The sequence below is a fragment of the Heterodontus francisci genome, chromosome 16, assembly GCF_036365525.1.
Source record: "Heterodontus francisci isolate sHetFra1 chromosome 16, sHetFra1.hap1, whole genome shotgun sequence".
NCBI lineage: Eukaryota > Metazoa > Chordata > Chondrichthyes > Heterodontiformes > Heterodontidae > Heterodontus > Heterodontus francisci.
Window position 1 is genome coordinate 81694141 of NC_090386.1, and position 27064 is coordinate 81721204.

General features: G+C 41.6%; 1 long non-coding RNA gene across 2 annotated transcripts in view; it reads left to right on the top strand.

The window, feature by feature from the left end:
- Positions 1-5183: 5183 nt before the first annotated feature.
- LOC137378245 (uncharacterized) overlaps positions 5184-27064 on the top strand; it is a 99751-nt gene continuing 77870 nt past the window's right edge. The window contains exons 1-2 of one of the 2 annotated variants that reach the window (XR_010976584.1): positions 5184-5315; positions 7171-7259. This is a non-coding gene — a long non-coding RNA (uncharacterized lncRNA). The remainder of the gene's footprint in view (positions 5316-7170; positions 7260-27064) is intronic. The other variant, XR_010976583.1, reaches the window with a different exon arrangement.

The following is a 27064-nucleotide window of genomic DNA, read 5'->3' on the forward strand; positions in this document are numbered from 1 at the left end:
TAAAGAGGCAACAGCACTAAAATATTACAGGTTGAGTTGTCCAACTCCCACTGTTTTTCTATAAGAAAGAAAATTAACTAAAATATCAAATTAAATCAGAATAGCAAGATCAATGAGATCAAACAACAATTTTATCTGATGCCCACTGGCCAGAGATGGTAACAGCTAACCACCTGAATTAGTTGTATAGACATCCCTTAACAAACGGACAAAGGAAACCCATTTGGGGAGATTGTTTACCATTCATTGAAAACATCCAATCAATGTGAAGTTATTATTATAAGGGTTAATCAAGTATGTCAAGGGCATTAGATTATAAGTTGGAACAGATTCATTTGACCCCTGTAAAGCTCATTAGTAATGTTACATTTGGAATAATGTGTAGAATTTTGGGAACCTTACCTTCAAAAGGAAATTGATATGCTGCAGTGGTAAAAGGGAAAAGCATAAAAGATCTTTCTGGCATTTAAAGAGATTTAAAAGAATTGAAACTTTTCATTGGAAAAATAAGCATCATGCAGATTGCTAATGTCCCCATTATGATAGGGTTTTGTGCTAAAACTGATGCTGATAGTGACTGAATTCAGCACTGGTTTATAGAAGAGCTGTATTGTACCATGAATACATCTACTAAGGCCATCTAAAGATAATTTTACATTTACTGCTTCTGTAGTTGAGATGGTAGGAGCATGATGTCCAAGTGCTGGCTCTGCACCTTCACATTGTTAAAAATGTATTCTTATCTTGATGCCAAATTTGTAGAATCACTAAAATGCTTATTGTTCAGAGCAGGAGATTATTTTAACTGTGTAAATATACACGGAATTTACTGTTCCACAATCCAAACTACAGAAAAGCTAAATATACAAATACCTTAAATAGATAGGCTAATGGTGGAGGATTCCCATTATCACTTCCATTTTAGCGAAAGGAGCTCTCATAGTGCCCCACAAATCATTGTACATCATTGGACCAATTCCTCTACTGGAATCAAGAGGAATTTCATGGAGGAATTTCTATGCATGGAAAGAGTTGCTCCAAGAAGAAATCAGCAAGTTACTGTCTATCAGCCTCTATAATTTAACTGTGTAAGGTTGAGCAATGCTTAATATACTTTTCCTGCCATTGCACTTGCTACAGCAGGAACACAGGCCACTGAAAAGTTTCAGTAACGTATAAAGCATGATAACAAATAAACATAGACATTCATATGTCCTATATGTTTGTTACCAAAAGTTCTTAATTCCCATTTTTTTTTTCATTTTCCTGTTTAATATTTTAGGCATTCAACAGAAAATGAAACACAATGGAATACAACTGATAATGAGCAGGAAAGAATTTGAAAAATTATAAAAATGAAAAAAAAAACCCAAATTATTCAATTTGCTTTAATTACAGCAATTTTTCCAGGGAGTTTCCAATACTTTCACTGTAAATATAATATTAAATTAAAATTTCCACTAAATTATTTTGAAGTGACTCTTTGATATTGCTTTGATTTGTCCCACTGTGCTTTTTTCATCAAGGTGACAGGAACTCATTAAAAGGATGAATAGGCTTCTTTTGCTAGTTTTTCACAATCACAGTCAAGCATTTTAAAATTATGATTACAGACATATTTCAGACTGTGATTACCCAATTTTGTACTTAAAAATAGCTTTTGTACAAGAAATTTTTGGCTTGTTTACAAATGACTGTTTCCACTCACACTAGAATGTCATAAGCCCAATGAGTTGTATTAAAAACTGAGATGGGCACAGTGAAGGAAATAGGCTTTGCTATGTGCCAGTATGATTTTTTTAAAGTCTGAATATGAAGCATAGACATACGCATTTTAGAGCAACTGAAAATAGCAACAGAAAGAGATGATATAACAGCTACTCCTATCCATCTTTAAGCTTGAATATGCCTTTTGTGTTATTCAGATGTCTGGATAATTCCCTGTCAAATAATTATTTTGCTTCTGATCCTTGGACATTTCATTCTTTGGATCCATTTTTTGTGACTGTCTCCAACCATATTTCTATTGAAAGATTCTACAGAACCTTTTATGAGATTCTCTGTCGCGCAACTTTTGATGGTCTGATAACAGAATTCCTGTAATATCTAAGTTTGACAATGAGATGATTTAACCCAAGTTAACGTTAAAACTCATGGAGGTGGGCTGATAGGGAATTCTATAACATTGGGCTGGGTTTTCTTCCGGGCCTCACGTTGCCATGCGTCCACAATATTTTTCGTGGAAGCCCAGGATAATGAGCCGGTCAGGCTGCACCCTCCCCCCATCAATCACATGGAGGGGGTGGGCTCGCCAATGTCAACCATGGCCTCAGCTGCCTGGTGCCATTTTTAAAGGGCAGCCAGCCCTGCTGGCTCATTTAAATTTTTAAAGGAATATCCTCCCAATCGACTGCATTGTAACCTATCGCCCCTTGCCCCCCAATAACATTTAAATTCAATATTTGCCCTCTTGCCCCCCAAAATACCTAACTTCAACACTTGACCTTCAACCCCACCCCCCAAACTGATCAAAGTGCATCCCACCATCCCCTACACTAGTAATGTAAATTTGACCCCATTCCCTCCCACCCCACTGCACTAAAAATCATAAGCTCCCCCCTTCCCCACCACGATGATGCCTGCTTTCCCTGGACAAGAAAGTGAAGGCGTGTGAGTGCTCGCCCGCGCTCAGAAGATCGTGGCTCAAAGGTAAAATTGGTGTGGATTGGATGCAAATTTATTCATATAATTAATTTAAATATGTTAAGCAGGGTCCTGTTGCCCAGCAGTGGAGGGGGCCGCCACGGAGCCTCGCCACCGCCGGCGAGATCAGGCCTGGCACTCCCAGCATCGGGTTCCTTGGCGGGCCACTGCCAGAATGATCTTCTGGCATCCCACCAACCAACCCCCCAACCCACACCCCCGCCGTTGAGCCGAACGTCGGGAGCTTAGTAAAATCCTGGCCATTGTTACTAACTTCTTCAGTACAGTTCATGAGCAGCACGTGCAGTGTTATTTAATAGGATTTTCACACCTTCTTCAACAGGAATGAAGCACAATGGAGAGCAAACTAGGCAGGTAAGAAGGAACTTTCATTTATGTAGTGCCTTTCACATCCTTAGGACACTGCAAAGCACTTCACAGCCAATGAAATTTCGAAGTATAATACGCAAGTGTGGCATCTGAAGGCCCTATGAGTAACAAAAGTGGCCATGCCGTCAAATCTAAAATGCCAGTATCCTCCATTTGAGCTTGTTTGAAGGTCTCATCGAATTAGGACCATATTTTCAGGTGCAGCGGGAAAGAAAGTCATTCTTCTAATGTTTTGTTGCAATTTTTTTGGGCGTTTCAAAAAGAAATGATCCCACCGAAACCTGCTCTGTGTTTTCTATTTCCTTTAATGCATTTATATGGCGTAATTGTAAGGTACATTAAAAATTTCAAAGCCTCCCCCATAATCGGCTCCTAAACATGTTGAGCCTGTTGTGCATAAATGATAGCTAAAGCATTCGAAACTTAAAATTTTTGTACTTAAATATATGGTGTGATTTCCTTAGGCACCAACTGTTTATACTGATTGCTGCTCATTTACATCCATTTACTGTCAGACATATTCTAATGAAATTGGAAGGATAATTGACATCAGGAAAATGGGTGCTGACATTGGGCTCATTTTTTGATCTAACTTCCAGTTTGCACTGATGGAGGAACCATGTGAACCTCAAACAGAGTGACTGGAAGGCAACCTGCTAGAGATACCTCACAATTCTTGTTACAATACACTGGAGAGTCAAATCACCGAGACAGCTCATATTGAAACAAAATACTGCAGTTGCTGAAAATCAGAAATAAAAGACAAAATCTGCTCCTCGCCTTTCCTCTGCCTCTGTACTTGCTTAAAAACTATTACATCTCTAATGTTTTCTAGTTCTGAGGAAAGGTCATCACCTGAAATGTTACTTCTGTTTCTCCTCTCTACAGATGCTGCTTGACCTAAGTATTTCCAGCATTTTCTGTTTGTATTCCCAAGTTATATTGCCTCATTCACATTGATGTACACCTGAAACTGTTCTGCATCAATGCCAAAATTGTATCCTTAATTAACTTTTCATGATTTTTAATGTATGTGTTATATATACATATATAAATTTCCTATATATATGTAGATATATATATGAATATATATATATGAAATTCATGTATATGGATTTCCAATAGCTCTGAATTCTAAGCATACACATATTTCTCACATATTTTAATTACATATACATGGATTTCTCATCAATCCAAAATACGTTCTGTACTCAGCAAAGGACTCAGTTTTATCCCCTTATGCCCCCATCTCAATGAAATTTGTGCTTTACAGTCTATTCACACCCTCTCTGTACTAATGCTTTGTCTTTCAGCACACCATTAACATACAGTTTTCCTTTGTTCCAAGACCTTCTGGTCAGTTATTCTCTGTGACCCTCTGTCCTATCAACACCTTCTCTTTTGTTATCTCTTGCCCCACCCCCAACTTTACTCGCTTAAAACCTTTTACATTTCTAAGATCTGCCAGTTCTGATGAAGGGTCACTGACCTGAAACGTTAACTCTGCTTCTCTCTGCACAGATGCTGCCAGACCTGCTGAGTATTTCCAGCATTTCTTGTTGTTATTTAGAATTTCCAGCATCTGTAGTATTTTGCTTTTGTTTACGTGTACGTGGGTCTATTTTTCCGAATTGAATACACTGATTTTATTTTGCATTATTATATCTGCTCAAGTTTCTCTTCAAGTGAATTAAAAGGATATCCACACATCCAAATAATGTATTAGGATTTCCCATTTATCAAAGAGATATATCTTTCTCTTTGACGTATCGGGGGCAGCCGCTCCGTCCCCAGCAACGGCATCCGGCACCACCGCGCTGGCACCATTTTTAAAAGGCGTCAAGCCCTTTAGGAGTATTTACATTTTTAACGTGATAGAATGTTGAAAATTTAATTTGCATATGTAGTAACATTTTTACTCGCCTCCCCCACACTCCCAAGGAAGAATCAATTGATTAATTGAACATTCCTCCCTCAAAAACTTTTGTGCAGATCCTGACCATTCCGCCCCCCCCGACCTTCATCAACTTTAAACTTTGACCCCTTCCCACCATCCCCCCCCCCCCCCCCCCCACCAATCAAAAGGGTTTTCCTCGCTTGTCCCCACCACCCTGAAAATTTCACTCCTCCCCCTTCCCCACCAGCGTCATGCTTCGGAACTCAAGGTGCACCAATTGCGGCTAGTGGCCGTAATATCGGCATGGAATGACCGCTGGGACGTGGTAAGTTGATTTGCTTGTTTTTTCATTGATTTTCATATTTAAATGAAGGCCCCACCGCTTGGTGGGGCGCTGGGGGGGGGGCCTAACCGAGGCCGCGCCACTGCCGGTAAAATTCAGGGGGGCGTTCTTGGCATCGGAGGTCGTGGCGGACTGCTCCCACAAGTATTTTACCGCCCTCCCCCGCCACAACCCCTGACGTTGAGTTGCTGGTAAAATTCAGCCCAAGGTGTTTCACTTCAGCTTAATTTTTACTAGAACACCGGTTGCCCATTTATCCGAGTAGCAGACACCGATTTAAATAAAGGTTTATAAATCTTTGTTTGATTTTTATGACTATGTGGAAGGTTTTTACATTGGAACATTACCAACCAATAAATCCTTAGACACTGCAAAGATTTATTTCATAACTGTTCTCTGTCACACAAAAGCTATGACTCAAAGCCTTGGACGTATTTGAACGATCTTTAGCAAATAGGAGAAAATGGGGCCTGCATGTTAATTTCAGTGCACCACCCTATCAGACTCACACTCTTCCTCATGCAAAACAAAGCAATCTAAGAAGTTGCTCCTACATTATTTGTCCTGTAGGTGTCATAGACTTAACACAAGCTGGCTTTAACATAGTCCCCTCCCTGCTCCAAAAAGCCACCAAATTTACAAAGGAGTCTTATCTTTGAGGCTGATGATGTTGCTGTGGTTGAGTATAGCATCAAGTTGCAACCTGTAACATACAGGTTTATAATGTCATAATTTATATGCTAAAAAGTTTGTCAATACAAATGAAATGTTTAAAGGGAAGCCCTATGGTTCAGTTAGTTTGGAGACACTCGCTGTGGATAAGGGTGGTGGAAATGGAGACGATCAATGATTTCAAAAGGAAATTGGATGGGCACTTGAGGGAAAGAAACTTGCAGGGCTACAGGGAATAGAGCAGGGGAATGGGACTGATTGGATTGCTCTGCAGAGAGCAGGCATGGACTGGATGGGCCGAATGGCCTATTTCTGTGCCGTTATGACTCTAAGAGCTTCTTTGCAGTTTAGGGTCTTTCACTATGTTTTTGAAAGTAGTGCAATTAGCCCAAGGAACGAAGCCCTATGAATATTAGTCCATAGCCTGTCTGTTCTATGTGACAGTAATTCCTGGAGACGGAATACTTTCTAGAAAACGAAAGGAAATGTTACATTTTAATATTACGAAATCATAGACTGAGAAAACCCAAAGGATTTCAATTTCTCCCAAAGCAAGTAAATCAAGACAGAACCGCAGCGCATAATGTTTTTAAATTTAAACTTGGAAACTAATTATAATATAGAAAATAGTTACTCCCGACCGAGAAGCGTATATGAGGTGTATGGGAATTCCGACACAAGGTGAAGCTTTGTAGTACAACTTTCAGGAACAACATTAGATCAATTTTTGAGACGTATATCTAGGGTTAAATGTGGCGCTTTGTACAGATCCGAGCGCATGTTAATCGTGTCCTCGACTGTGATTTTTTTTTTAAATACTGCACTGGAATTTATGGCTGTAAATATATTTAGTAAACCTTAACATATTTTAAAATGTTCTGTGAGCTGAATGTAAAATTCCACGGGTTTGCAGATATTTAATCCCCCATTTGTTTAAGTATAATTTATAAACTATTTCCCGTGCTAACATATTTAAGGAAATTATTCCGGTCATTTGAAACATTTGGTGACACATGTATGATATATTTTTCATTTTTAAAAATATGGTTAAAATATTTCGTCGGCGCGCGGCGAATATTTAAATCACTTCGTCCTCTTGGATATGATGCAAATATCTTCCACATACTTGATTATGATTGTGAGCCTTGTATTGTCTCTATTAAAGTAGAGAGAGAGCCGCCTTCCCGGGAAAACCAGTGATAATACAGCGGGTTCAGCTTCTGTCTTTAGGATTTAGAAATACTGATAGTTACGGTAAGACAAATTCCCCAATTTTAAACTTTCATAGTTAATTACTCTCTAACAATAAACCACTAGAGAGCTACATTAAATGCAAGGCATACATTAGCCTTTTTACACGCAGAACGTGCAATTTTAATGCATACATTTTGACATCTGCTGAAACATTAATCCCTCTGGTTTGATCATTTTCGAGGTATTTTTTTGAACCATTTGAAATGCAGCCAGTTCTCACATTGCAGCCGAACCCCGGGAGCTGGATCATTCTGCAGCTCAGGACACCCGGGTGAGGGCGAGCAACCGAGAGACCCCGGGGAAGAACCACGTCGGTCCGGCAAGGAAACAAGAGAACTGGGGTTGAATTAGAGAAGGGGTGGGGATTCCAAATCTGACCCTTGGCAGTGAGAAACCTTGAAGAGAGATTGCTTAAAAAAATACTCCAAGACACTGCAGATCAAAGATCTGCCGTTTGTATTTAATTCTGAACAGCTTTTTAAAAAAAAAATTCACGAGTTAACTGGGACTGCAGGATCTGTTATCAGTCTGATGACTGGGCGAGTTACCCCTTCTGATCAGGTTATTGTGCAGAATCTGCTGGTGCTGATTCGGGCGGCTGGAAAGGGTCAGTGACCAGATCAGATTTAAATGCGTTAAAAAGAAAGTCAGGGTTTTTTGTTGTTGTTGTTGTTGTGCGCGATTCAATGCAATACCGATTATTGAGAGCTCCTGAAAGATTATTTTCTGGTCAGGTTGCAGGGAAATACTCGCACTGTCCCGCTCTCAATCTCCCTCCCGCTTTCTCTCGAGGGGGATCTAGAGTAAAAATCTTGGGTCAATATTCAGTGAAACATTTTAAATGCTTAGGAACCGAGGTATTTTTTTTGTTTAAAAACCGCATAATGTTATAGTTCCCGTGCCACGGGTTGAAATGAACAAGAAATGAAATGTCCCTTTTTCGAACGAAAAACATCCCCATTTGTGAAAAACAGCTCATTTCCCCCCCCCCCCCCTGCGAATCCGAGTCAGCAGTAGTGAAATCAACGTTTCACAGTTTGCGCAGAGAGGATCATTCAGGTTATTAAGCGGCACATGGATTTGAATTGAATGAGTAATGTGCGTGTGATTTTATTGTCGAGGCACTCGCCCCTATGGTATGGGAGCAGTCTGGTTTAATAATGTCAGTGTGAACCTATCCTTGTTTATCAGATGGGAATTAAAACTGAAATGTTGGTTAGGTGAATGTTGCACAGGTAGCGGGGCTGAGCTTCAGGACATCACCCACTCCCAGGTAACTGAGCTGGAGAGGAATTCCGACAGCTGGTCCCTTCACTGGCTGCCGTCAGGAAAGGGCTTTTGTCTGCACATTTCAAACCATTTAGATTTCGTTCAGATGTAAGTGAATAATACTGGAGGATGATATAAGTTCTGACACTGTAATACTTTGCGCCCACCGGTGTTTTTTGGACCTGGACTTTGAGTCCCTGTGTTGTTGAGTGCGCACCATTCCGTTCATAGTTCGGGCTACTTATTACCGAACCGGTCTCTTTGTATTTCAGACCTGGTCCAGGGAAAGTATTTAATGCAAATTAACATGCTGAGAATATTTGGAACACGCCTGCGTGATTCTATCATCCCATAAATACATCTTGTACACGTTTGAGAAAGTTTAGTGCATTCACATTGAGTAGCTTATCTTGCTCATGTGGTTCTGTCCCTTTCCATCTCCTGCTCTCACTCTGGAAGTAATTCCCTGAAATTCCCAATAAAATTCTTATTGAAGCTTACATTAAAACAAATTCTGGTTGAGTTGAGTTTCTGGGCATAATTTTTATTTTCTTCGGCTGCAGCGGTTTGAACAACTTGGCTCCTAATTCTCCAGTTGACCATGTCCCAAAACCGATGAAACGGTGAAAGCCGATCAGAGATACACAATAGCACTGCAAACTTCCAAAGTCAATATACGAAACAAGGAGCGACTTTTATATGGACTTAGTAGCATTGTAATTTGTGTGATTTTTTTGTATGGATGATTCTGCAATTTGAAGTTCGTCTTTATTTAGAAATCAACTAGAGACAATGTCAACTTAAATAGCTGTTGAGACAGTTTTGTCCGTTTGGTAAATCATAAAAAGATGGACTGAACGATTGGAAAGGTGCAGAAATTTGACAAATAGCAGGCTTTGTTCGATCCTTAGACGCAGATAACCTCCGTCCCCAACCCTCGATAGATTTTCTGAAGTTCAATAATTATTGAGCTAGTTTTCTCAGATTGGGGATTCAATAGTATGATGTAGATATTGCTGGAAAACACGACTGCCACCGCCGAACACTGCTCAGGACCAGAAGTGACATTGTGTGAAATCCCTGGGGTATGAGTGCCACCAAATGGCACAACCTCCGAAACTTTGTCGGAGCCACAATTCTTGCCGTTGCGAACTTCAACGAAAATAAGTAGACGCAATGTGCTGAAAAGTAGTTTTAGGAAAGTAATCACAGAAGGATTCACCTTGTGTATATTACTGATCGGAACATTGGCGTCCGCTACAAGTGCGAAAAGAGGCTTTCTGTTGCTTGCTGAGACCTTTTGAATGCGATTCTACAGTGGCACAGTCAAATGGAAACATCAGTATTTTACTCCATGTCAGACTGTCTGCAAAGGGGAAGATTTTGAACTATTCCCGCGGCCACAGACGAGAACATGGAGCAGCTCACACATATTTTGACTGTGGTGGCCCAAAATCGAGCAGAGCGCATACTGTGGGGAAAGAGGAGAAAACCTCAACCAAAAGTCAAAGAGGTTGATTAAGCTACTTAATTAATTGTCTATTCTACTGTATATTAATGTAATAAGACATCAGTGTCACGTGTAGACATTTCTGAAGGGGGGATATCATTACTAAAATATGAAATTTGGTTTTGAGTATAGCATACACCCCCTACCATTTAAAAAAAATTAAAAATGCACTTTATTAGAAGCATCTTTCAACATTTAGAGGATAAGTCATTCGCCACTCAGTTGCTTTTCAATTTCACAGCGATTCTACATATGAGTTAATGTGAACCGTTGAATAAGAAATGACTGGCATTATAATGTTCTAATTAAGTTAATTGTTACAATATTTCTGAACAGGCTTTTCTCTAAGCAAAAGACACACTAATTGTCCAATGATACTGCAAATCAATTCATCAACCTCTGCACTACTCAGTTACTCACCCTGTTGATTTAATTTGTCTTTGTACAAATACTATATCATAAGACTTCAAACTCCGGTGCTAAAAACCACATATGATTTTTTCTGTCACTAAAAAGGAAATGTGACTTACTTTATAAATCTAAAACTTTATTATATTAATAATACAACACTGGCTTAATTTTACACACAAGTTTGTTTGGTATGTTTATCATAACTGCTGAATCTCACCATTTTTGTAACGGCTCAGTTGAAATACATGACATTAACCCCATAATTTGGGAAAATAAAAAAATTAGACCCATAGAGTTTCTATTGTGAATTGTTGAACTATAGCAATGTATACATTGCTCTCTTTTGCTGCAGAGATTTGACACAATTAGTTTTAATTTCACCCTGTCCATACTTTAAAGGATTCCATCACTGTAAATTATGCTTTAGTGAAGAAGAATGGTTGACTTAACTAAAATAATCTGTTTTTGCACATAGAATTTGGCTTTAACATCATTCATAAAATATATCATTTTAATTTTTTTTCACTTTTTCTCTTTTCAGATTCATTTCTCTGTCATTCCCCCCACCTCATCAATGCCAGGATCCTCCCTTAAAAAAGCAGGGTTGTCTTTCCCACAGACATTAACGCAGATGCTGTTAATTTCACACCTTGTTGGAGCAAACAGATCCTGAGATCTTGCATTCACATCTAGCTGCATTGGGGTTAGCTGAACGAGTTATCACATGGCACTTATGATTGGGAAATGGAGGTTCTGCGCAATGTACTGACCTGTCCCAGTAAAGTTGGTGATATCTGTGACATGTACCAGATGGTCCAATCACAGTGAGACATATAGAGTCCAAACGATATTGTATTGGTCTGCCAAATGTATTCAGCTGCTCAGTTACTTTTGGAGGAGTCTGTCCAACATGTTAGCTTGTTCTGCTATCACTCTAGGTATTTTATGACTCAATTTCATGGTCATCCCAGAGGTGACATGCACAAGAGTGACGAATTTACCTCAAGGGAGGCCTCAATATGATCATCATGACAGAAATTTGAACTTGTCACCTTACTGCAACTTTACTATGCTTTGGCTGCTGTGGTACAATGTTAACAATTTCAAAATAAACATGTGCATTTACTGTAGTTTTAAATATTTTAAGTAGAAATGCACACTTTAACCTTTCTAGTCCAGATTTGGGATGTGCCAATCCCATATTTCATTTAGCATGTCTAGCCACCTTCAACTGCTCCCATTTTTTTGTAAGGATTCCTGCCTACATTCTGATGTGAATAAGTTGCAGGTGGCTGAATGCCAGTCAAGAGCACCAGCAAGCCAAATAATTCTGGGTGTGGATATGGGGACGGGGAGAGACATGAGAACTACAAAAGTTTAGGATGTTGTACGTCTGTACTGGTACTGACCTAATAAGGGTGTAGAAAAAATAGAAAAAGAGAGAAATATTCTTCAATTGCTCAGTATTTCTGACTGTTAGGAGATTTGCCAGTGTATCTATCACCCCATGAATCTCAGACATTTTGTCAGGAACAACATGTTCTCCCCTGAAACCTTCCAAAGGTCGATGTTTCTGGTGAGTGAAGTATTTGGTGCTCTTTCATTATGCGGATGCCATTGTACAAATGCTTGTAGCTTTAAAAGGCTTTCCATTGTCCAAAGACTGGATGTTTCTGGTGGCTGTGTTCTCCAGTTCTCAAACTATAACCAGATCATTTAGCGACCAGAACTGCACCAATAGAGGTTTATGCAGCCAACTCTAACAGACTATTTGTACAATTATTTTCCATCCAAAAAACTTGAATTACTGGTTGCTTGTGTTTTTATATTTAATTTAGTAACTAAGCCTGAAATGAATAGTTAAGACTGTGAATGAACAAGATTTTGCATTCTGAAAGCCCGGTTGATAGAGGATGTGTGTCATGGATTTTTAGTTTCAACTAAACAGAATCATAAATATAGTGTTACTTTCCAGGACTCCTCTGCCAGGAGCAGCCTGTCACATGCACTTGTTATCATTTTTATTTACACTGTGATGGTAAACAGATTTATTGGCACTGATGACAGCTTACTGATGCCAAAGGGGAAGTCATGATGAGAGACAACTTCTGGTGTTAATAGGTTTTTAAGATCTGATGGGAGCTGGATCCCACTTGGCTGTACAAGGTTGCACTTGATTGTTCTTGATTTGAATGCATAATGTAACAACTGGGTCAATAGAAAACCACCTGCTTATTGCAATAGTGTTCACTGTGCAGTACAAGTTAACAAATAAGGCTTTATGTCAAAGTGAATCAAATGTAAAGTATGATGGGGTGACTCAGTACACTGCAGAAATAGGACACGTCACTGTGGATTGGAGTTATAGTCACTTGAATCCACCAGCCTTAATTTTGATGAGTACACTGGTTTTCAGCTAGGCCAGACTACCTAAATGGGAACTGAAAATCTAACACATGCAATGTCCTGTGACTATGTCACCTTCTGCTAATTCCAAAGTAATATTAGTGGTATCTGTGAGACAACTGGGATGCTTAGTAACACAGAAGGTGTCCAAGATTTGCAGATTTCGATTGTAAGATTGAGGGACTGCCTGCAAGACATACAAAATTACCAAGACAGCAGTGGGGGCATTTGTAACAAATGCTAGACTGTTCTGGTAATACTGGGGTGTTTATTCTAATACCTGGAGCCCAGACTGCCTCAGCAGTATTGTGATGTTTGTGAAATGTACTAGGACTAGATTACCCCAGCGACATAGAAGGCATCTGCATCACCAAAAACTTGTTCACCAATGCTCAGTTTGGGTTCCAGGACCACTCAGCTCCAGGCCTCATTACAGACTTGGTCCAAACATGGACAAAAGAGTTGAATTCCAGTGGCAAGGTAAGAGTGACTGCCGTTGGCATCAAGGTATTTGACCAAGTGTGGCATCAAGGAGCCTTTGCAAAATTGAAGTCAATGGGAATCAGGGGGAAAAGTCTCCACTGGCTGGAGTCACACTGAGCACAAAGGAAGATGGTTCTGGTTGTTGCAGTCCAATCATCTCAGCCCCAGGAGATCACTGCAGGAGTTCCTGAGGGCAGCTCCTGAGATTATGAAGGGGCTTGACAGGGTTGACGCTGAGAGGTTGTTTCCCCTGGCTGTGTTCACAGTCTCAGGATAAGGGGATGATCATTTAGGACTGAGATGAGAAGACATTTCACTCAAAGGGTTGTAAATCTTTCAAATTCTGTACTCCAGAGGTTGTGGATACTCCATCATTGGATATATTTAAGGCTGATATAGATAGAATTTTGGTCTCTCAGGGAATCAAGGGATATGGGGAGCAGTGTGGAAAGTGGAGTTGAAGCCAAAGATCAGCTATGATCATATTGAATGGTGGCACAGGCTCGATGGGCCATATGGTCTAATCCTACTCCTATTTCTTATGTTATAATGCTGTCCTGGGCTTCAGCTACTTCATCAATGATGTTGCCTCCATTAAAAGGTCAGAAGTGGAGATATTTGTTAATGATTGCACAGAGTTTTGTTTCATTCGCATCTCCCCAGTTAATGAAGCAGTCCGTGCCCACATGCAGCATGACCTGAACAACATTCAGGCTTGGGCTGATATGTGGCAAGCAACATTTATGCCATACAGGTGCCATGTCCAACAAGAGAGAATATAACCATCTTCCCTTGAGATTCATTGGCATTACCATAGCTGAAACCTCTGCCATTAACATCATGGGGATCACAATTGACCCGAAACTAAACCAGTGACATAAATACTGTGGCTACAAGAACATGCCAGATGCTGAGTGTTCTGTGATGTGCCATTCACTTACTGAGTCCCCAAACCTTTCTACTATCTACAAGGCACAGTCAGGAGTGTGAGGGAATACAATGCAATTGTCTGGATCAGTTCAGCTCCAACTACACTCAAGAAGCTTGACACCATCCAGGACAAAACAGCTGCTTGACTGACACCCCATCCATGACCTTAAACATTCACTCCCTCCACCACCGGTGCACTGTGGCTGCAGAGTGTAATATCGATAAGATGCATTGCAGCCAGTTACCGACGTTTCGTTGATAGCATCTTCCAAACCCACGACCTCTACCACCTTGAAAAGAAAGGACAGCAGATGCATGGGAACAATAACAACAATAACTTGAATTTATATAGTGCCCTTAACATAAGTGTTATGGAACAAAATTTGACACTGAGCCACATAAGGAGATATTCTGGTAGATGACTAAGAGCTTGGTCAAAGAGGATGGTTTAAAGAATGTCTTAAAGAAAGAGAGGAAAAGAGGTGGAGAGATAAAGAAAGGGAATTCCAGAACTTAGCACATATGCAGCTGAAGGCATGGATGCAAATGGGAGTGATTAAAATCAGGAATGCTCAATAGATCAGAATTTGCCGAGTGAAGAGAGTGAAGGGGATCATGGGGCTAAAGCAGATTACTGAATTAGGGAGGGGCAAAGGCATGAAACGATTTAAAAAGAAGGATGAGAATTTTAAATTAGAGATGTTGCTTGTCTAGGAGCCAATGTAGATTGGCAAGCACAGGGGTGAAAGTTGAGTGGGACTTGGGGCAAGTTAGGACACAAGCAGCAGAGTTTTGAATGATCTCAAATATGTGGAGGATCAAACATGGGAGAGTGGCCAGGAGTGCATTGGAATAATCAATTCTGAGGGTTTCAGCAGCAGATAAGCTGAGGCAAGGTCGATGTTACAGAGGTGGAATTAGGTGATCTTAGTGATGGTGCAGATGAATGGTAGAAAGCTTATCTCAGGATCAACTATAACACCCAGATTACGAACACCACCTCCAAGTCACACACCATCCTGACTTGAGAATGTACTACTGTTCCTTCAACAGCACTGGGTCAAAATCCTGAAGCTCCCTATCAACAGCACTGTGGGTGTACCAACACCACCTGGACTGCAGCAGTTCAAGAAGGCAGCTCACTACTATCTTTTGAAGGCTAATTAGGAATGGACAATAAATGTGATGGCCACATCCCATTAATGAATAAAAAGAAATCAGTGAGTTGAGGTAGATTTGTGGATACTTCTGGCTCTCACTGCCTTGTCTTCTTGCCTGCAACACTAGAGGTAAACATAGGGCCACACCACACAGCTTGAGATTGCCTGAGTCATAGAGAGATACAGCACTGGAACAGGCCATTCGGCCCACTGAGTCTGTGCCAGCCATCAACCACCCATTTATATTAATCCCACATTACCTACCACATCCCCACAATTCTCCTACCACCTACCTACACTAGGGGCAATTTACAATGGCCAATTTATCTATCAACCTGCAAGTCTTTGACTGTGGGAGGAAATTGGAGCACCCAGCAGAAACCCACGCGGTCACAGGGAGAACTTGCAAACTCTGCACAGGCAGTATCCAGAATCGAACTTGGATCGCTGGAGCTGTGAGGTTGCAGTGCTAACCACTGCGCCACTTAAACAAAAAAAGCTGCTTTTACATTAGCTTTAGGGGAGTGCTTGCACCACCTTTTACCAGATGGTTCTGATGGCTGGTTTTACCTAGATTACATTGGATTTGTAACAATGTATGTTCCCAATGTGTTGGAAACAGTAGTGTTATTGCAACTGTAAAGCCAATGTAAAACCTGCTTTAAATCCACTTCCTAGGTCATTTATATTATAAGCTGTTACCATCAGCATTCCTAACATTGACATCAAGTTTGTAATATTAAAAAAGCAGCAACATGGAATTTAGAGGCAGAAAGTTTTAAAAACTTTTTCCAAACAGTGGAAGCCATCTCTGGCACATATGTACGGTTTTAAACCTGTGAATAGCTATTTTCTTTCACTCTGCTAATATCCTGAGCAGCCACAGAAGCTGTGTACAGGTGAATGGTAGTTACCTTTTTATCCTGGCTGCTGTTTAAACTAATGTAAACAGATCAGGTTTAACAGCAGCAGGGTTGGAATTTGGATCAACACAGCTACTTCCTGGAGAGGTTGTGTATTATATAAAAGGGCTATTAATGTAGATCCTTACAGCCAGGAATGGGAGGTTTAGCTGCTTTTATATTGCGTTCAGTGAGATGCTGGGCCCCAATCTTAACGCACAGGTCTGTGCAACTGGCAAAAACCCCAAAGTAAATTAGTTAGATCCACTAAGGCTGATGACTAGGAAGATGTGGTTTAAAATATTATATATATATATAATGAGCGGCTGCTTAGCATCCCACTTCACACAAAATCAAAGCAGCTCTTTCACTGGATTAAGGACAGGTCATAAAAGACAAAGGACAACCACAGTTCTTTTTTTGGGCCTCCTTATCTCGAGAGACAATGGATACGCGCCTGGAGGTGGTCAGTGGTTTGTGAAGCAGCGCCTGGAGTGGCTATTAAGGCCAATTCTAGAGTGACAGGCTCTTCCACAGGTGCTGCAGAGAAATTTGTTTGTCGGGGCTGTTGCACAGTTGGCTCTCCCCTTGCGCCTTTGTCTTTTTTCCTGCCAACTACTAAGTCTCTTCGACTCGCCACATTTTAGCCCTGTCTTTATGGCTGCCCGCCAGCTCTGGCGAACGCTGGCAACTGACTCCCACGACGTGATCAATTTCACAGGATTTCATGTCGCGTTTGCAGACGTCTTTAAAGTGGAGACATGGACGGCCGGTGAGTCTGATACCAGTGGCGAGCTGGCTGTACAATGTGTCTTTGGGGATCCTGCCATCTTCCATGCAGCTCACATGGCCAAGCCATCTCAAGCGCCGCTGACTCAGTAGTGTGTACAAGCTGGGGATGTTGGCCGCCTCGAGGACTTCTGTGTTGGAGATGCGGTCCTGCCACCTGATGCCAAGTATTCTCCGGAGGCAGCGAAGATGGAATGAATTGAGACGTCGCTCTTGGCTGACATATGTTGTCCAGGCCTCGCTGCCATAGAACAAGGTACTGAGGACACAGGCCTGATACACTCGGACTTTTGTGTTCCGTGTCAGTGAATGCAAAATAAGTAAGCAAAACAGCAATGCTCTGCTTAAAGAGAATGAACCTGCCAGTAGCACATTAAGTTCCATATTGAATCACTTTCTTTCAAATAAAGTACCAAATGCGTAATGCAAGATATTAATCTTATGACTTTATCAACTGCATTTTAAGTCCAGCTGTTAGAAGCCCAAAGGGCATTTTAATACTTCCCATGCGATGAGATTTTCACCACTCTCCAAACGGCCTTGTCTTCCATCTTGAAAGTCCCCATAAATGGAATCACTGAAGGGAATTATGATCACTAAACCTCCAGAAAACTTGGGTTTAAATTCCTTTGCTTAATTAATTTACTGAAAATAGAAATCTGTAGAAAGTGATGGAATCTAAAATCACCACTTGAATTATTCATCTGTGGTGATTATTTCACTAGCAACTAACATTCCAGTAATAATAAACAAACTTTTGTAAAAATGTTGGAAACAAGTGTTTTGCTTCTTGAAAGGCAAGAATATGGTATTATTATGGCAGTGGTCAGTGATCTTAAGTCAAAATCTTACTTTAGTAAGTTGTGAAATTGAATTTACTAAATCAGATATCTCATGATCAGCACTAGGAAAATAAATAAAAGGAACCATGAAAGTTGCCAGATTGTTATGAGAAGCCAACAGGATCACTAATACCTTCAGAAAGGCCCACCACCACCAACCCCCCTCGACCAAACAGTCTGGCTTATACATGACTCTGGTCCACACTATGTGGTTGATTCTGTGTGGCTTCTGTCATTGACAGATTCCACACCCATAAGTCCCAGCTGATTGACAGTCTTGACTTCCAGTCAGGCAGGGACAACTCCAGAGCAGGCTGTAGTGAGGTCCAATCTATAACCTGAGGGGGGTCCGATCCTGGGGGGAAGGCAGATGTGTCTGATTGCTGACCCTGGAATGGTCCAATCCACAAACTGGGATTTAATCCTATGGCGTTCAATCCCAGACCCTGGAGGCGGGGAGAGGTCCAATTCTGCGCGCCTTTGTATGGTGAGGGGGGGGGTGGGTGGTGTGGGTGCCTGATTGGGGGGAGAAGCTTGGACAACTGGCAGGGGGTGGTGGTAGCGGACCAGGGAGAAGCACTCTTGTTCCTCCTGGCCAATGAGCAGTGCTGTAAAGGCACTTGCCTTCTCCCTGAAGCTGTTCTGTCCCTCACCTTGAACTGCAGGCTTTCCTGAGGCCTGGAGAAACTCAGCCCCTCACTATAAACCTTCAAGCTGGTTAAATTAGAGACTGTCAATTGCATTAAAATATTTAAATTGCTAATCCGCCTTGTGCAAGTGGATTGGCTGCTCTCTCCTTGTCCAGCTGCTGTTAAACCTGGGAGTGAGCAAGTTATAGAGTCATGCAGTCATTTACAGCACAGAAGGAGGCCATTTGACCTATCGAATCCATGCCAGCTCTCCATGGAGTTATGCAGTCAGTTCCACTCTCCAGCTCGATCCCTGTAGCCCTGCAAGTATTTCTCTCAGGTGGCCATCCAACTTCCTCTTGAAATCATTGGGTTCGGGTCGGGGTTCAGATTTTTAAAACTTTAACATCTGTCTTGACCGAACGCACCCATTATTGGCTGTTAAAATTTAGCCCTTAACGTCTTCTGAAATGACCATTCAGTTGTACTTACAATTGCTTTCATCATGCAACTTTCCAAGCCTCTTTCGACAGCACCTTCCAAATACGTGACCTCTACCACCTAGAAGGACAAGGACAGCAGACGCATGGGAACGTTACCACCTACAAGTTCCCCTCCAAGCCATACACCATCCTGACTTGGAAAGAGATCACCGTTCCTTCACTGTCACTGGGTCAAAACCTGGAACTCCCTTTCTAATAGCACTGTTGGTGTACCTACACCAGTTGTACTGCAGCGGTTCAAGAAGGCTGCTCACCACAATGTTCTCAAGGGCAATTAGGCATTAGTGTCGGTCAATTTAAATTTCATATGGAGAAGGTAGAAAAAGTAACTGAAACATTCCAAGGCCAGTTCATTTTAATACATTCTTCATGCTTCATGCATACATTGTACCAAATGGTGACAGAGGGGCAGTGAAACAGCAACACTTAAAGGGCTGCTGCTCACATTTTAAAGGGAAACTGCAAGCAATAAGTACTGCAATAAATTACTGATAAAGAACAGGAATGGGGGTCAGAAGGTGAACAACAAAGATACTCCATTGGAGGATGCCACCCTTCAGGTGTTGCTGCAGAAGTTGCAGAAAAGGAGGGTTACCCAATATGCAACTGAAAGGTCCCGTCCTATTAGAGGGGGGAGTGAGGTGGGGTGGTGATGTCAGAAATGTCTAGGTAGAGGTGGCTGAGTAAGTGAACGTAGTCCTCCACATTCATAAGTAGTAAGAATAAATGCAAAAACAAGAGATTGGAACTCTGGATGATTATCAAAGTGGGAGCACTGGATGTTGCCTCCATTAAATAAGCCATAGGATGCATGCGACAAAGAGTGTACCAGCAACAAGGTGCAGTTTAATTCGTGTAGTATTTAGAGGCACTCAGGAAACCTTTTACATATGCATGAGTATGTCCACTTTAGTGATCCTCCAACATGCTTCTAACGCCACACATCAACTCTTGATGCATTTACTCGCAATGCAGGCTGTCACCAGAAGCTATTTACTTACTGCTAGTGTGATAGCTGTGACTCAGTTGGTAGCATTCACATCTTTGAGTCTGAAAGTTGTAGGTTTAAGTCCTATGCCAGGACTTGAGCGCAAAAATCTAGGCTGACACTCCAGTACTGAGGGTGTAATGCATTGTCAGAAGTGCTGTCTTTTGGATGAGATGTTAAACTGAGGCCCCATCAGCCCTTTCTGGTGGACGTATAAAATCCCATGACACTACATTGACGAAGAGCAGGGGAGTTATCCTTGGTGTCCTGGCCAATAGTTATCCCTAAATCAGGGTCACAAAAACAGATTGTCTGGTTGTTATCACATTGTTGTTGTAGGAGCTTGCTATGTGCAAATTGGCTGCCACACTTCCTACATTACAACAGTGACTACACTTCAAAAACATGCCATTGGCTGTAAAGTGCTTTGGGGCATCCTAAGGTCATTTTTTTTGCATTTTTATGCACTCACACAAGATGCCGTTTGGGTTTGGCACAGGGGTGACACTCTATCTGTTCTTGAAAATTATGGCAGAAAGGGACAAAGGTAACAGACAGAGATAAATGTACACGGGAAGAAGCTTCAGAGCTTCAGCCATTTGATTCAAATTAAGGACATGATCTTGTAAATTGTTGATCTGGAATCATAGAAGGAGTGGGAGTATAAGACCCTGCCTCAGACCTCATTGTTCTTTCGTTGTTCTTCTTTCGCCCATTACTTACTCACTTAGCAACAGACACATACACTGTACACCAATTTTTATGGTGTGCCGCATTCTTTAGAACACATTCCTCATTGTCATCATAATAATGACTATTTCTTTTCTTTTTCCGCAGGGGACTCCCAATATAAAATATCAGTCCCAAGTATACATAAAGAACCTCACACTAGTCCAAGTCACACACTCCACTCGCACATTTATGCTCACCCTTAGTGAATTTATCAAGTCAGATTGAAGGAGTGCTTGTACGGAGATGAAATACTGACATGGACTGGTTGGGTCCAATGGGCTCATCCCTCCGTCGTAATTTCTATGGATAACAAACGCTAGGTGAAGCCCTGAGTGCATTTTGTCCTCCTCATCCAAATCCTCGTTTGCCAGAGGAATAACGAAGGGATTGTCACCCTCAGAGATGTGATTGCTGCAAGTAAAGTTGCAGTAGGGGCAACAGACTGGTGGGCAAAAGTGCGCTACTTAAAAAAGTAAACAAACTAAAAGCAAAGGACTCACTAAAGTCAAAAAGAAACGTGACTATCAAAATGGTGAAAACTGACTCCAAATAGCAGTTAACTCACTCATGCAAGGCAGCAATATCTCAACACACCTTTAAGAATGCATTACTTAGAATCATAGACTTATAAAGCACAGAAGGAGACCATTTGGCCCATTGTGCCTGGGCCAGCTCTTTGATAAAGTTATCCAATTGGTGTCAAACCGCTCCTCTTTCCACATAGCCTTGTAAATATTTCCTTTTCCTCAAAATGGTTTTGCTTTGGTGGTCATTTTATATGGATTCACAAAATTGTCAGCACATTCCCAGTGGAAAGTGTAGGAATTTGGCTGTGACTGTTACTTAAATACATGAATAAAATTTTGCCCTTTCATTCACCTTTGTGCACCTGGTGCAGAGCTTGCTTCACACATTTGTAAGTTCAACAGGAAACAATTGTGACATTAGAATTGGGCATGATTGAGACTTTTGGCCTACCGGCCTGATTTTCTGCCCACAACACTTGTTTTGCATCTGCATGTGTTAATTACCTATGTGCAAATTCATAGAATCATAGAAACTGAGAGCACAGAAGGAGGCAATTCGACCTGCCGAGCCTGTGCTGGCTCCTTGAATAAACAGTCAGTTGTAAGAAAGTTCTAAAAGTTTATTACATCCAACCCTCTGGGTAACTTCAGTGATCCCAAAGTTCTAGGGATTAAAAAACAGAATAAAAATATTTCTGATTCCGCACAGAAACTGATCTTGTTCAAAGCAAATATTAATGTTTAGTTTTTTGACCTGCTTCATTGGAATTGTGTCAGTAGGGAAATATAAGTCCAGGTTTGATTCTGCAGTATTATAGCTACTTCCACGTTGTATGCAAGTGAGTGCCTACAGTAACTTAGTAAGGGATCATCTCACAGGAACGATCTGCATTCTAGAACTGGTTTTGATATTTGGGACTTTCATTATTTAATGTCTTTCCTGGCTGGGGAGTCTAGAACCAGGGGACACAGTCTCAGAATAAGAGGTAGGCCATTTAGGACTGAGATGAGGAGGAATTTTGTCACTCAGAGGGTGATGAATCTGTGGAATTCTCTACCCCAGAGGGCTGTGGAGGCTGACACATTGAGTATGTTCAAGACAGAAATCGATAGGTTTCTAGATATTAAAGATATCAAGGGATATGGGGCTAATGCGGGAAAATGGTGTTGAAGTAGAAGATCAGCCATGATCTGGTTGAATGGCAGAGCGGGCTCGAAGGGCCAAAGGCACTATTTCCTATGTTCCTATAATATAACATAATAGCGATAGATATTTTTAAGTACTATAGATTGTCTTCAGTTTCAAAATATCATCTCTGATTATATCATAGTAAATGATAATGAATTTCGAATGTAGCATAAATGTAGCACAGTGGCGCAGTGGTTAGCACCGCAGCCTCATAGCTCCAGCGACCCGGGTTCAATTCTGGGTACTGCCTGTGTGGAGTTTGCAAGTTCTCCCTGTGTCTGCGTGGGTTTCCTCCGGGTGCTCCGGTTTCCTCCCACATGCCAAAAGACTTGCAGGTTGGTAGGTAAATTGGCCATTATAAATTGCCACTAGTATAGGTAGGTGGTAGGGAAATATAGTGACAGGTGGGGATGTGGTAGGAATATGGGATTAGTGTAGGATTAGTATATATGGGTGGTTGTTGGTCGGCACAGACTCGGTGGGCTGAAGGGCCTGTTTCAGTGCTGTATCTCTAAACTAAAAATATTAGTTTCATATGTAGGTGAATCTATTTGACCAATCACAATTATTGTGCCAATGTGATTTATAAATGATTTAAAGGTTACCTAGACCTCTGTTGACCATGCTTTACAATCTGAGTGTTTTATGTTGGCATTGTTTAAATTCAGATTCTTAGGAGCTCCCTTATCTCAGAGACAGACTCATAAACTCAATTTTTCATGGGTTTATAAGAATGAAGCCAGGGTAAGGGAGGTTGCATGCAGATAACAGTCTCCTGAAATTTGAAATAGGAGAAGCAGTATAAAATTGCCTAATCAGACCAGTATGAGAATCTTCTTACACATTATTCAGACTTGTATAAGCGGCTCCTCATGCATTATTCATTTTGGTTTAAGAGGCTCTTTATGTGTCACTCAGGCTTGTGTGAAAAGCTCCCTATAAGTTGCCTTTATTAGAGGTCCTTTACACATAATTCAGACCCACGTAAAAGAAGTTCTCTGATGTTTCAGTGGGAAGTGCATATAGACCAAAAAAGTTCCATGTTTGATTCCTGCTCTGGATTGAGTTAGCTGACCTCAACCAGAGCAAATGTAGGGTTGTTACAGATTATATCACAGAGAGTATACAACAACAACAACTTGTGCTTGCATAGTGCCTTTAACATAATAAAATGTCCCAGGGTGCTTTACAGGAGCATTATGAAACAAAATTTGACACCAAGTTACATAAGGCCAGATGATCAAAAGCTAGGTCAAAGAGGTAGGTTTTAAGGAACGTCTTAAAGGAGGAAAGAGAGGGACAGAGGCTGCGAGATATAATGAGGGAATTCCAGAGCTGAGGGCCTAGGCAATCGAAGATGGAGTGGTTAAAATTGGGAATACTCAAAAGACCAGAATTTGCAGAGTGTAGGGATCTAAGGGGGTTGTAGGGCTAAAAGAGTTTACAGAGATAGGAAAGGGTGAGACCATGGGAAAAAAAAAGACGTGCATTTATATAGTGCTTTTCATGACCACTGGATGTCTCAAAGTGCTTTACAGCCAATGAAGTACTTTTGAAGTGTAGTCACTGTTGTGATGTAGGAAACACGGCAGCCATCTTATGCACAGCAAGCTCCCGTAAACAGCAATGTGATAATGACAGATAATTTTTTTTTAGTGATGTTGATTATTGGCCAGGACACTAGGGATAACACCCCTGCTCTTCTTCAAGATAGTGCCACAGGATCTTTTACATCCACCCAAGCAGACAGATGGGGCTACGATTTAACATCTCATCCAAAAAATGGCACCTCTGTCAGCCTTGACTTGTGTGCTGAAGCTGTAGTGTGGGACTTGAACCTGGAACCTTGTGACTTAGAGGCAAAAAGTGCTACCTACTGAGCCGTGGAGTGGCTTGCAAACAAGGATGAGAATTTTAAAATAAAGGGTTTGTCACGGCGGGTGGGGGCCATAAAATTGAGTGGGAGGTGGGGGGGGGTGGGGGGGGGGGGGGTGCGCTGTTCCCGACGCCTCCCCGCCCCCGCTGCAATTTTATGTGGGGTGGTGGCAGCGAGAAATGGCCTGCCTGCCCCTGGCCAAACAAGGCCCTTAAGTGGCCAATTAACTGCCACTTAAGGGCCTCCTCCCACCACCGCTGGTCTGTTACCCATGGTGGCCAGATGGCAAAGACTCCAAGAACGCCTCCTTGAGGGCTGGGGAGGGGCCCTCCTGATCGGGCACCCTGTGCCCCACGGAGGGCTGCCCCCGAAACCCCAACCACCCTCACCGCATCACACTCCCTCCTCGCCCCAACAGACCCCCCCCCTTGCCTCGCCTTGGCCTGGCTGATTGTCCTTGGTGAGGCTCCAAAAACGTACCATCATTCGGGGGCCGTCGTCTCTTCTTGCTGCTTTTGGCTGGGTGTAGTCCCAGCAGTGGCCACCATTCCTGGTGGTGTTGCTGGGACTAAGTGCTGCCAGCCCATTAGGCGGGACTTCCTGCCTCAAGGAGGTAGAAGTCCTGCTCAAGGATAACTAAGGGTCTGGGGAGTGAAAAATCCTGGCGTAGCTCCTCAGGCCTGGTGGAGTCAGGCCCATCACTGACTTTTTAGCTGGTTGGCAGGGCCAACCCCCCCCAACGTAAAATTTCAGCCTAGGAGCCAAAGTATATCAGCAAGCACAGGAGAGCTGAGTGAGCGGGACGCTGTATGTTAGGACAGAAGTAGCAGAGTTTTGAACAACCTCAAGTTTACGAAGGGTAAAACGTGGGAGAATGGCTTGGAGTGCATTGGTTTAATCAGTCTAGAGGTAACAAAGGCATGAACAAGCGTTTCAACAGCAGATAAGTCAACGTTACGGAGGTGGAAATAGGTGGTCTCGGTAATGGTGTAGATGTGTAGTAAGAAGCTCATCTCATTAAGGTTGCGAACAATCTGGTTCAGCCTCAGAAAGTTTCACCACAGAAACAGGCCATTCTGTCCAATCCGTCGATTCTGGCATTTATGCTCCACCCAAGCCTTCTCCCGTCCTTCCACTATCAGCATAGCCCTTTATTGCATTCTTTCTCATGGGCTTATCTAGCCTCCCTTAAATGCATCTATACAATTCACCTCACCTACTCCCTGTGGTAGTGAGTTCCACATTGTCTGGGTAAAGAAGTTTCTTCAGAATTCTCTTTTTGATTTCTTGGTGACTATCTTATATTGATGGTCTTTAGTTCTGCTCTTCCTAACAATCGGAAGCACTATCTCTCTGTCTACTCCATCAAAACCTTTCATAATTTTAAAGATTTCTATTAGGTGACACCCTCAGTTACAATAAGCCTCAAGTTCATGAAAAGCAAGGTAAGTTTACCCCTCTTGTTCACTATCCAGTGTTTGTGTGTAGTTGTTGAATGAGGACATGATGGTTCCTTCCACAATCAAATGGCTTGCTGGCACGTAAAGTTTCAGCTCACACTTAAAAAATGGGCTCTTGGGCTGAGGTACTGGGAGGCTGCTGATTGCCATTAAATTGACTCCTAGCACACATAAGGGCCACTGGTAGCAGAGGTGAGAAAATTGGGCAAAAGAAGAACAAGATTTAAATAAAAAGGTTTCTTACATGTTACTCAGACTTTGTTGTGAATTAAAAAAGAAATCGAATTCAGATTTTCTTGTATCCTTTGAAAAAAGATGTTGTGATGCAGAAGTAAAGTGCAGATTACTTTTTTTGTTGCTTGTTCTGGACTGCTCATCAACGGTACAACCAGATCCAGTTGGGGTTTGAAAACCTTGAGTGTTCCCCCTGCCCTTTTATTGCTGAATTCCCCATTGCCAGTGAAACAGCTGATGAAACAATAGAAGTGGTTAGGATCAGATATCAAAGAGTCCTATAAATCATTAATGAATCCCAACGTTTTGAATTGCTTTTTGCAAGAGGGGGCCATAAAGCTGTGGAATACAATCAGAAGGAATATAGAAAAAGTACCTTTTACTTTGCATTAAAATGTCGTTTTAGCGTAATGCCATGCAAAACGATAAGAAAACACAAAACAGCACAATTTAAAACACCAAAGAAAGAGTAAAACACAAATAACCAAAGTAACCATAGTATGGTTGTAGCATTTGACACTAGTTAAGGCTTTGTACAAAAGCAAAACTGACTTATGATTTTTTTCAGGGTTACAAGTTTTTGCGTCATAGCTACATGACTGTATGGGAGATATAGTAGACACTAGGAAAAGGGAACACTCATTCACGCCTGACATTGTGTGACTCATGATGCAGTCAACAAGGTTATTTCTTAATAGAAGGAACAAATCATTTACTTCTGGCACTGCATGACTTGCGTAAGTCCCAGTGTTGCTCATGTATGTGCACACCTGAACCTATACATTAATATTAAATTCCCCTGTTTGCTAGTTTAACAATCTCCCTTTTGGCTCTAAGTCAATATTATGTGTAGTGCAGTCCCTCTCCTTCCATTCAGAGCCAGCATTATTTCTAATGTCTGGGTGTGTTATTATAACTGGACAAAAATTTAATTGAGATTTCTGGAAATGGGAATCTGAAGCTGG